General features: G+C 42.8%; 1 protein-coding gene across 6 annotated transcripts in view; it reads right to left on the minus strand.

The window, feature by feature from the left end:
- mtus1 (microtubule associated scaffold protein 1) overlaps positions 1-12,993 on the minus strand; it is a 115,173-nt gene that overhangs the window by 21,340 nt on the left and 80,840 nt on the right.

Raw genomic sequence — 12,993 nt, forward strand, 5'->3', positions numbered from 1 at the left:
CAAAGGTTATTTATCTGGCAAGCAGCTCCTCTATTCAAATAAATATGCTAATCTCTGCTTACAGAAAGCCAGATACACACATAAACAAGCACTAATTGTAAAGAGGATTCACACTGATTTTACTACACTAGAGGTGTTTAGATAGTGGCACTTTCTTACCCTTATTTTTGTTGTTAATATGAATTGGAGCTACCATACTGATCCTGTGCAGAGCTAACCATAGCCGCCTTGTGTTTCCATATAACAAATATCTTGCAAAGTAAAAGGGCCACACCCTCCAGACAAGCTGGTCACACTGGTTTTCATAGCCATAGGCCAGTGAGTAATACTGATAACAGATATCTGGGCATAAGACAAGAGCCATGACATTCTCAGGGACACAGCAAGTCAGACTATCCATGGTAATAAGTGTGTTGACCACCTGTATAAACCTCATCCATAGATTCCAGGGAAATCGTGCCCTCTGGTGACCAAGTTGCCTTGGAAATTGCTTTGTTTTCCCAAAGAGTAAATTTTGGCTATTGTATTTTAGTCAGTAGATACACCACAGTGCATGGATTTCAAGCATAAAAACTTTATAAATGTTAATTATCCAGTGAGAAAATAATAATAATGTAATAAAAACACAAAAGCACTTATAGCTTGGATAAAAGGGGCACACTTCCCAATAAGAAAAATACCTAAAGCAGGCCATACCAGTGAAGAAGATCAACCTGTTTGGAGAGGTTGCCAAACTAGTGGATGCAGGCAGTAAGACTGAGGAACATATGTACATGCAGATGTGGTCCTCAATCTGACAGGAAAATGCAACCTGTCCAATCGACTTCAGGATGCTTCTTGGCAAGATATTGGTCAGGGTAAGCCCGTTGAGGACCCCCCACACACACAGTTAAGATGCTGAATCGATCTAAAGGGGCTGAATCAGCAGCTTAAGGTGTGACTGTGACAAGCTCATGTCTATGCAATGGGTAGTAATAAAGAAACCATATCCAAACCCCGGGGAGCACACAATAGCTGGCGCAGGATGAGAGCAGGGTACATATTAAGTACAGATTGATACTTTACTGCCACTGGCTACCAATGCTAGACAATGCAAGATGGAATCAACTTGTTAGCCCAGTTCTGTGGCCCTAAATATCTGGCCATAATATCACTGAGCTACTTCCATGCACTTAGTCAAGTTTTACAACTAGGTGCAACTAGTGACTACATTTTAGTTCTAAGCTTATGCCTACACACAGATAAGAAGCTACTCTGGCACATTCCATGCTATCTATCAAGCTGCAAATGGCTGTCACTAATCCCTCAGGGTGACATATACACAACTGGGAGCAGAAATCACAACAGCAAGGGCACAAGGGTACAGCACTGGCAAACAGGCAACTGCCCCAGCACAAACAGAATCTGAATAACTGGGAGGTTTAAAGAATCCAGTGACCTGACCTCAACTGCCCTTGAGGTAACCACTCCAACTAACAAAATTCATCATTGATTCTCGGGCCTTAAATTATTTGATTTGACAGCCTCTGCTAGGCAACAAGCTGCCATCAGTCTGCTGTGTAGGGCAGCCCAGAAGCTTTCACATATATCTGCCATCCAGCACTGCAGCCCCCACAGAAATATATCAGAAACCTAAATGAACATTGTGGAGCTGGGAGTCCGTGCATTCCTTTTTCAAAACTGCAAGGTTTGACTCTTACCACTAAACATTGCTAGCAAGTCCCAACAGCGAAAAAAAAAAAAAGAGTTATATATTAATATATACACATATACATACACACGTGTGTTGAAATGAATGCACCTATATATCCTGTGAAACTGCGAATGAGCCAACCTTTAGGTAGTCAGACTGAGATCTTGCATTGATTTTCTCTATGGCAAAATTGGTATTTTTCACAAAAAGTCAAGGTGGAAAAATGAAAAGAATTACTCCCCACTGTTTTACATGGGAATTTATGATTAATGGGGAATGGGGGGGTTATTTACATAATACTTGTGTGGCAGTGATTTAGGCAGAGAACTACTCCCCACTTTGGAGCTGTAGCCTAGATATCAAGGTGGTATACAAAGATTCCGCTGGGGCTTGGCTAGCTAAAGGTGGCCATACACGCGCAGATCCGCTCGCTTGGCGATGTCGCCAAGCGAGCGGATCTTCCCCCGATATCCCCACCTACGGGTGGGCGATATCGGGGACCATTTAGGTAAAAAAAATAATAATCCGATCGTTTGGCCCTGGGGCCAGACGATCGGATTATGTGGGCGGCAATGGGGCAGTCGGATCGGGGACCGCATCAACGAGCCGATGCGGTCCCCGATCCGACCAGATTTTCTAACCTGGCCGATCGAGATCTGGCCAATTTCAGGCCAGATATCAGTCGGCCAGGCCGATCTGCTCTCCCCATACACGGGCCGATTAGCTGCCGAATCGGTCCAAGGGACCGATATCGGCAGCTATAGTCGGCCCGTGTATGGCCACCTTTAGAATCCAGTTATGGCAGATAGAATGAGAATTAAGCCTTAAGAGGAAAACTAAAAGCTCATTAAAGAACAAAGCTAAAAATGTTATGTTTTGAGTTTCTGTACCCAAGACCTCCACAGCACTTTAACAGAGATCTGTGCCCCTAAAGATGCCCAAGTAGCTCCCCATCTTCTTTTCTGCTGATTCACTGCACATGCTCTATGCTGTTGTCACTTCCCTGAGCTTAGGGATCAATGCAAAATATACAGAATAAAATTCACTATGCAAGGCTGATTAGTCATTCAGATCACATTACACAGCAGCATAGAAACCACCACTTTCATCAGAATTACAAATCAGCCCTGTATCAACTTCTATGAAGTACGAAGCCTTATTTTCTGCAAATGGTTTGCTGATTTTTGATGACCCCTAAACTTCACTTCTCAATAGCAGCCCACTGAGCATGAGAGTACAGTGACACAAAGAAATAGTCTAACCAGATCAGAAGAGAAGGGGGGCTACTGTGAAATCTTCTGTGAACATTAGTTATAGAGCTGCTGAACCTCTGGGTATGGTGTTTAGTATATAAAATGGGATAGCCAACCCCTTGGATGTTGCTCCTAGGGGCCTCAAAGTAGGTGCTTATTTTTACATTCTTGGCTTGAAGGCAAGTTTTAGATGCATAAAAAAACAGGTGTACTGCCAAAAAGAACCTCATCTAGGCTGTCAGTCCACATGGGGGCACCCCCAGAAAGAAGCAGAGGTGGAGAGAGTCAGCTGCTTCAGATTCCTGGGCATCAATATCATTGAGGATCTGAGTTGGTCTCACCACATTGGTGTGATCACAAAAGCTGCAAGACAGCGGCTCTTCTTTCTGCGGCACCTGAGGAGCTTTAAATCCTCACTGCACATTTCATTTACTTCATTTATTTCATTTCAAATACTTCATTACATTTTTTTTACTGTAAATACAGTAAATACTGTAAAAAATTTTTCGTCTATGTAAAGTTGGGAGGAACACGGGTCAAAAAATTTCATAACGGTAATGATGCTTCATTGTTATTTGTATATGACAATGAAACTTGAAACTTATGTGGCACCCCCAGAAACACTTATGCTTGGTGGTACTCCCCAGCTCTTTATAAATTTGAATGTGGCTTATTTAGGGCAAGGTCACATGGGGCAGATTGTAAGCCTGTGGATGAGCGCAGGCCGACAATTGGCCCGTAAACTTAAATTCTAGTTCTGTGCCTATCCGCAGGCTAACAATCTGCCCTGAGTGACTGTGCCCTTAAGTGAGAAAAATTTTATGATTTACTGAGAGACCAAACCATTAAAGTCCCAGGAACAGAAAGCAGAGCATTATGCTTTAAAATGATAGTCTGAAATCCCTGATGGCTCCTTGTGAGAGAGTGCCTTACTGGAAGCTCCAACTGTCAATAGCCAGTCAATAGATTGTTATGGTAAACATGTAGCTGCAATTTGTGGCAGAGATAATCACAAGGGTGGAAAAACAGAAATGTCCCATTGGCTAGTGTAGGAAACAAAAGCCACGCATGATTAAGCTGTGACGGAGGCTGAAACAATACTCAAATGATTATTTCTCTTTGCAATGGAACAAGCCTGGCAAGCTTTCTGGCACTTCAGGTCAATCTGACATCTCTTTGTTAGGGTAATATTTACCAGGCCCCTAGACGGACACATAAAGTGAACACCTAATCCAGCTGATAAGGAAACCTTATTTATTTAGCTTTTCTGTGGTTAAGAAAATACATGGGAAATGTGATAAAGCCAGGAGGACATTCTTTCAGTGCAAGGAGATAATGGCAGCATTCTAACTAGTGCTGACAGCGAGAACAGAAGAATGATGACACCAGAGCCCAAACAGGCCTCACTTTATATATATCTTATCAGGAACAAGGAATTTTATGTTGCCTTCCCACACAATTAGACCTTAAAGGACATGTAAACCACCACACAAAAATGTAATCAGCGAACAGCCTCTTTGAAATCTTTAAATACCTGCCACTCCAGTTGTTAGAAGGTTAATAAGGCTGCTGCATCCCCTTAATCACTTGGGATTCCCTCAACCCCACTAACCCACTCGGTACCCTCCCTTAGGGCTCTGGCACACGGGGAGATTAGTCGCCCGCTAGACTGGAGGGTATGTTTGGTAACCTGAGTTGAGAAAAACTGAGCATGCTCAGTTAGTCAAGAGACCAAGTCAGTTCTTAAGGGCAATGTAAGTCGCCGGTGGGATGGCAGACGCGGCGGGGCGATTTGCGCGAAATCGCGCCGCCGCATCTGCCATCCCGCTGGCGACTTACATGTTCGCCGGTGGGATGGCAGGGGAAGGCAACTCGGGGGGATTAGTCGCCCGCGAACAGGGAGTTTTGCCGCGGGCGACTAATCTCCCCGTGTGCCAGAGCCCTTAAGAACTGACTTGGTCTCTTGACTAACTGAGCATGCTCAGTTTTTCTCAACTCAGGTTACCAAACATACCCTCCAGTCTAGCAGCCAATGTAGAGATTGCACAACAATGAGAGCAGAGTTTCTATAGGAACCAGTGCCCTCTGCTGGAGAAACATGTTTTTTCTTCTAACCGCAATCCAAGTACGATTTTTTTTTTTTTAATCAAAGTAAGTTCTGCCTGTGTAAGCCTGCATTCTTCTTAGATAGCCTTAGCCACTGGTCAAGCAACAAAGATTTATTCAAGTTTTAAACCAGTGAAGGAGGGAAATTTTTATACATCGACATATTAATGTATTCATTAGGCAAATGCCACTGGGTTGTACTGTCCCTTAAAGGGTTCAGTGATTGAAAAAAAAAAAAATGCAAGACTATAATAAACATTGAATAACCCTGTTTTACTATTTATTTATTTATTCAAATATTTTTTGAGATGTTTGATTTTAGAGGATTATTGCAGCAGTAATAGTTGCCCTTTACATAGTATGTGAGTAGAAATGTGGGGAAGAGTGGTGTAACAAGTTCCAGAGACAGAGCAGCTGCACCGGCCCGGGAAAGGATTCCAACATTTATTAACAGAAATCAATGGGCGCACGCATGCTGGGGAAAGCAAAATTCCAAGAGAAAACAATGCTCTTACTGTCAACATATGTTTACATGTTAATGTCACATGCGCGGACCATGAGCCAAAAAGATACATGACTTTATATGGGGAAAGCTTCACAAAGACAGACTAGAGCTTTGAAAATATGTGAAAAGCCTAGCCTCACTTCTGTTAGGAAGGAGTCAGGCTAGGCTCGATCGCCGCATAGTTGATGCATATCCTGATACTTTCCCCGGCATCGCCGTATCGCCTTTGTTCAAATGACAGGAAGCCAAGTTTAACAGGTATTTTCTTCTAAAGCATTCAAAATAACAAATGGTTTTCAGGTTAGGGCAATTATTGGGGGAGGGTAGAATAGATTTTTTAGTTAAAAATTTTTTGTGTTACTTTTCCTTTAATAGTTACAACTTGGCTCTCTGCAAAAAGCTACTTATTTCATTAAATGTGAGAAACAATGTTTCCAAGTGCAGGTGATGCTCGTTAAGATTTCTGGGCTCTCTTCAAAAAGATTCTTTTAAATTAAATTTGTATCTTTTTTGGCTTCAGTGCAGGAGATCAAAAGGGAAATGAGGGACTTTTCAGAAAGAATCTGGGACTGCGGGTTAAGCTGTCAAAAGAGGGACTGTCCCGTGAAAATCGGGACAGTTTGGAGCTATGACAACGTAAATATTTTAAGAACCTATTCTATATGCTTTACTAGTTGGGGTTTTAGCTCTAGACTAGTATGAAGCATATACGTGTACTGTAGCATTCACAGATTTCATTTTCATACACCTGCCAACCTAGGCTGATAAACAGTTTTCTAAAAAGACTACAGGCTGCAATCCCGCCTGCAATAGAAAGGAGTCCGAAAGGTTTTAGCCTGGCCCTCAGCTCCTACTTATGCACTCCTTGGCATAGCATTTATTGGAGGGCAGCGCCACCCGGTGGGTTTCGTCTGTTTGAATAGTGAAGCTGCATACAATCCATCTCTGTGTTCGTTTTGTGATCAGGTTGTAAATAAAGTATAAAGTCACCCAGAGATCTGTAAAGTTTCCATTGTGCATTCCTGTGACACATGAGGATACTGTAGATCTAAATGAAAACACAATGTGCAGTGCTCTGGGCAGAAGTTACTTTTATAGCCAAGGTTCCTCTCCTTTTATCCAGAGTAAGAACAATACACAGACCTCTAGTGTGCTTAAACACTAACACATGAGCAAAGTCAACAAAACATTTAATACTTTTCACTGTTCCAGGAAACACACACCCATCAGCAAATATATTCTGCACAGGCGGATATTTGCCCACAGATGGGACATCTCCAGAAAAACTATTTTTTTTTTTTTTTTTTGCACTAAGAGCTATGGTACACTTGTTATTTTGTATCTTGAGACCTGTGACTACTAAAAATGTGCTAATGCATAAGGATGATACACTGCAGTTTCAAATACCTGAGGCATCACAGTCCAAATGTTTGTTAGTGCACCAGTTGAGGCAATATCTCTTGTAAATCAGTTGTTCTGAGTGGAACAGTGTATATAGAAAAAGCTCAAGGTTAATTTCCATCCTTACCAAGCTGCATAATACATGCCCCCTGTCCCTGAAACAGACAGAAAATGCCTTTGGACAGAACACTGTTTTAGGTTGTGAATATTCATATTTTACCACTAGGGGGCAGTAAAGAAGAGATAGATTAGGATGAACCCTGGTTGCCACTATCCACAACCAGCTGATAACAGCATCATAAAACCCAAATATATATTAGCAGTCTGCAACTCCTGGTATCACTGAGATGGCCTTTTTGGATGCTGCTCCTCCCCAGCTTCAGAGTGGGGCAAACGGGGGGCGGGGGGGGGGGGGAATTTTCTCTCTTAAAGATACCAGGACCAGCTTTTTGCTGCCCCAGCTGCAGAAGCCTGAGCCAAAATTCTCTCCTTACCTCATAGTAGCAGCACAACTCAGATTCCAACTGTCATGTGTCTTTTTCCTTAGAATCACCATTTACATGTACGCGGTTTGGCCCACCAAAGAACATCTGTTAGGGTTACCAGCTCACATGAAAATTCAGAGACGTATAGAAAATACAGCTAGAAGGGCTGCATATCTTGCAATTTCATTAAAATAATTTGTGCAACCCAGTAACATGCATTAATTAGGGGTGTCTCTGCATTTATAGGTGCGCTGAGGACACAGTGCCTTGTGAGTGTAGTACAGCTGTGGGACCCGTTATCTGAAATGCTTGGGACCTGGGGTTTTCTGGATACGGGGTCTTTATGCATATTTGATCTTTGTACCTTAAGTCTACTAAAAAAATCTAATGAACCCAGTAATATTGTTTTGCCTCTAATAAGGAGGAAGACGATTGATTATATCTTAGTTATGATTAGGTACAAGATACTGCTTTAATAATCACAGTGAAAAAAGGAATGCATTTTTAAAATCTTTAATTAAAACAGAATCTATGGGAGATGGCCTTTCGGTAATCCTGGGCTTTCTGGATAACGACCCCATACCAGTACAAACAGACAGAAAAGTTCCTGTAATAACATGGGTATGGTTTAAAAAAGGGAGTGGTCAAAACTGGCTGCCATTATTGGCACTCCACCACATACATCAGGAACATTCCAGCACTCTGTATCACAAAAGCTGGACAGCACTGGCTTAAATAAAATATGTTATTTCCTACCTGCTCTAATAAGATAGAGTAAGTTCTTGAGAATGCTTGCAGGAATGCAGAGGCCAAGGGCAGAAACACCCTTTCTAAAATCAGTAAACAAGAAACTAGAGAGAGTGACAAGAGTAAGTTGCTGGAAGGCAGTTGCGTGCAAACATGGTGAAGATCATCTGACAGCCAAGTGGCCTTTGTACTGAAATATGCAGAGGCATTTGGGAAAGCAAATTATGTTGCAGAAAAGGGCAAAGTGGCAAGAAAGTGCTTTTAACCTAGGAATGAGCTTTAGGCCACTATAGTTAAGGACTGATAAAGTATATATTTCCCTATAAGACCAACCCTAATAAAAGCACAGAAGCTAAGGCAATCACTGCTAAAGTAACATGCAAGGCTCATTCTCTCTAATGCAAAAAAGGAAAGGGACAGTCAGTTGAGCTCAATCCTTACTTTTTAGTGAAAATACTCTAAGAAAATCAGTTAAAGGGGAATATACAGTAAACATCTCATGAACACTGAATAGAATTTACTTGTATTGGTAAAATGTAAAACTCCTGGTCAATGTATATGGCTAATGACCCAATAGCATTACAGTAGAGCTCATTCAAGCATTGTGGTAGATTGGTACAATTGTTCTACATATACAAGAAAGTTTATGTCTTACATTATTTGTGATGGGAAATATATAATATTTACTTATAGTAGCTTCCTTTTATAGTTTAAGAAAAGAGGAAATCATATTGCAAAAGCATAAACCAGCCCTTGCAATTATGGAGAAACCCCATAAACAAGATATTTTAAAGGAGACATATGTCAAAATTAAGAATGTACCAGTGAATTATACTCCTCTAAACACTGAAGGATTGTGCTTAAAAAAAAAGAAGTTGTGTTTCGGACTGATTTATTGAGAAATTCCCCTCAAACCCCACTAGTCCTGTCCATATGTTAAACTTCCTGCTGGCTAAATTCTCTGGATGTGCAGGGGCGCCAGCAGCACTTAGCACTGTAGGATAGGAACCAATCAGCAGTTAGGCTGACCTGATAGGGAGCTGAAGCCTGTCTTTGTATGACTGCAGGGCTGTGATTGGCTATCCCCCTCCTCTGCTTCTGGCAGAGACTGTTAGGACACGCCCACCCTTCCTTTGAAACATTGACAGAGACCTGAGAGGATCTATTGGGAGCTCCAATAAAGGGGCCATTTTTGCAGACATTATTCAATTTTAGCCCAAAGTGAAACCAGCGCCATATATTATTCATAATTGCCTACAAAATTAGTTTTTTTTTCCATTTATCCAATATGTCTCCTTTAATGCCAAATGTTACAATCTACATAGCTCAGGGTGTTCTTATTTCCCATTATATTTCTGAAAGGCTTTACAGCTTTAACTGTGACTACGATAAATAAGGCAATCTTTTAATGTTAGGGTACAGGAGAAAATGAACTTTACAAGGGCAACAGCCTACTGCTCTTGTAGGTTTACAGTGCCAAAACAATAACACTGGGGGGCTCTCTCAGTGCAGTTTCTGCTTCAACAGGGACTTTACCAAGGCAGTAAAAAAAGTCAACCAAGGCACCATCTCTCTCTACTATACCTGCTATCCCACAGTCACAGTCCCTTCCCAGGGGCTATTATCCCCCCACTGCTACTATAGGCACCATCTCTCCCTACTATACCTGCTATCCCACAGCCACAGTCCCTTCCCAGAGGCTATTATCCCCACTGCTACTATAGGCACTATCTCTCCCTACTATACCTGCTATCCCACAGTCACAGTCCCTTCCCAGAGGCTATTATCACCCCCACTGCTACTATAGGCACCATCTCTCCCTACTAGCAATAAAGGAAAGGAAAAGAAAAGCTGTTCCTAAAGCAGCATGGAGAGTGACTCTGACTCTGTGGAAATGGACGCCGGTGTTGGAGTGACTGCAGGGAGCTGCGGAGCTACAACAGAGGCAGACCAGAAGGTGAGAGCAGAGTCTGATGGCTGCAAAATGGCTGCTGGCAGTGAGGAGCATGGAAGCCATGGAGGTTGCAGAAAGCGCTCTGAGTGACCAGGAGATGGTTGCTGCCAGTGAGGAGCATGGAAGCTGTGTGGCCCAGGAGAGTGAGCAGGTAATGGCTGCCGGCCCCCTGGGGAAGGCAGGGGAAGGGCACAAAGGGACTGAGACTGTGATTCAATATGATACAATTATTAATGCGTTGAAGGAATTGAGATGTTTGGAGGAGAAACAAAGCAATTTAAACAGAGACATTGATAGACTCATAAAGAATCAGAAGTTGCTGAGAGGAGAGCGCAGTACATCAGGGAGTTGGCTTTCCTCAATAAGGAGCTGGAAGAGACTGAGATTTACATTAAAGACATTCTGGCTGTTATAGAGCCATGGAAGGAACCGCGGTTTGAGCAGATGAAGGAAGGCAATGTGACTGCTGAGAGACTGCTTAAAGTTGCTGAACTACTGAAAAAGACTGAGTACTCTAAAATTGTTGCAGAATGTAACATTGCTACAGATATTGTGCATAGTAACGGTCTTTCCAATGCTGATAGTGTGTGTGCAGCTGCCGTGAGTGGGGTGAGTGCTGGGGTTCAGGTACATGCAGGTAATGCAATGTGTGTGACTGAAGGGGGTGGGGCAGCGAGTGCTGGGGCAGCTGAGGTGCAAGCGGCTGAGAGTGGTGCAGCTGAGGTGCAGGTGATTGCAGGTAATGCAATGTGTGTGACTGAGGGGGGAGGGGAAGGAAAAAATGTTGTTTATTCTGCTGGGGAAAGCAATGTGCAAGGGGGGACTGAGAGTGTTGCTGGGGCTGCGGGGGGCAGTGTTTGGGAGGGAAGGAGATTCTTTGCACGTGAGCAGGATGATGAGTTTGATAAGAGGAGGAATGTTGTGAAAATTAAGTGGGTGAAAGAGAGGGAGGATTTCCCGGGGCGCAGGTTTGTGGGCAGAAACATCATTAAGTAGTTGCTGGGTTTTACCCCACAGGACATTTATGCCTTGCTGAGTGTCACAGACATGGAGTTTGATGTAAGCTATAAGTTATCCCAAGGGTTAGAGGAGTTCTGGAGGCAGTACCATGTAAGTAAAGAGGCCAAGGTGTGGGAGGGGTTTAGGGTAATACCTGTATCCAAACCCGAAACCAAACTGGTCACCATTATCATGAAGAAAGAGACAGTGCATGAGCAAGACATCCTCATATGGCTCCGGCGCCAGTGCACTGTCCTATCCCCCCTGGAGCCGGTGTTTGATGAGGAGGGATTCTGGGTAGGGGGGTATAAAGTCCAAGTTAAACTGCATGTGGATCAGAATGTTCAGAGGCATCTCCCAAATTCTTTTTTCATTGGGAAAGCAAGGGGTGTCTGTTTCTATGTGGGTCAGCCCAGGCTATGCTATAAATGTGGGTCCAACAGGCATTATGCTGTAAAGTGTAACATACAGAAACGTGCTTTGTGTGGGGAGACTGGGCACCCAAGCAAGGAGTGTGTAAAGGCAATAAAGTGCAACCTGTGTATGCAATCCGGCCATGCTTATAGAGCCTGCCCCGACGAAAGTGTGATGGAGAGTCAGGGGGCAGGTGTGCGAATACAGGTTAAAAGGTCTGCTGGGAAAACTTTGGACAAGTCTCAAAATAAGAAACAAAGATGCCTCCTGATATGTGTTTTATAACCATCTGTAAGAAATAAGATGCTTTGGAGGGAGGTACGCTTTGTTTTTTTTTGATGCAATATTGATTTATATGTATTTTTTGCTTGATTGAAATGTAATTATATTTTTATTGTATTTGTTTAATATATTTTAATAAAATTCTCTCCCTGCTATCCCACAGCCACAGTCGCTTCCCAGAGGCTATTATCCCACTGCTACTATAGGCACCATCTCTCCCTACTATACCTCCTATCCCACAGCCCCTTCCCAGGGGCTATTATCCCACTGCTACTATAGGCACCATCTCTCCCTACTATACCTGCTATCCCACAGTCCCTTCCCAGAGGCTATTATCCCCCCACTGCTACTATAGGCACCATCTCTCCCTACTATACCTGCTATCCCACAGCCATAGTCCCTTCCCAGAGGCTATTATCCCCCCACTGCTGCTATAGGCACCATCTCTCCCAACTATACCTGCTATCCCACAGCCACAGTCCTTTCCCAGAGGCTATTATCCCCCCCCCAACTGCTACTATAGGCACCATCTCTCCCTACTATACCTGCACATTCAAGTTTATATTGTGTGAAACTTGTGATCTCACACATTTAGTTAGTAATTTTGCTGTGTGGGGCCCATGGCGCGGAAACATGCTTGGACCTCCTGTAAAAACAGCTAAGTTATGTAATTTTCACAAAGGTCCTTCAGCACTTGTACTTTTTTTTTTGCATGAACTGTTAACATTTGTAGAATAGAATTAGTCTGTTCTCCTGCACCGGCAGTATTTTAATGATTAAGCCTTTTCATTTTAAACACTACAAAATACCAATGAGAATGGTTTTCACATTCCCTTTGAAGAATATGTAAGCTGGCAATCAGTTTGTTTAAACAATCCTGGTATAGTGCAGTGCCACAGGGGAGAGGAGGAGGGGGAACTATTTTTGGCATCTGCAGCTTACAATTCAGTAGATCTGATATTCTCTTTTGTATCCATTTTCTTCCCTCAGAAAAAGTTTCTCTTAAAGTGTCCTTATGTATTGTAGGCTAGCTTCCCTGCTCTTCAAAACAAAGCATGCATTTTAGTTCTAGTTTTACTTCAACCAAATAACAGTACCAAAATAGCACAAACACAGCCTATTCCTCAAATGGAAAGGAAACCATGCCACTCTGA

The sequence above is a fragment of the Xenopus tropicalis genome, chromosome 1 (genome assembly GCF_000004195.4).
Source record: "Xenopus tropicalis strain Nigerian chromosome 1, UCB_Xtro_10.0, whole genome shotgun sequence".
Taxonomy (NCBI): Eukaryota; Metazoa; Chordata; class Amphibia; order Anura; family Pipidae; genus Xenopus; species Xenopus tropicalis.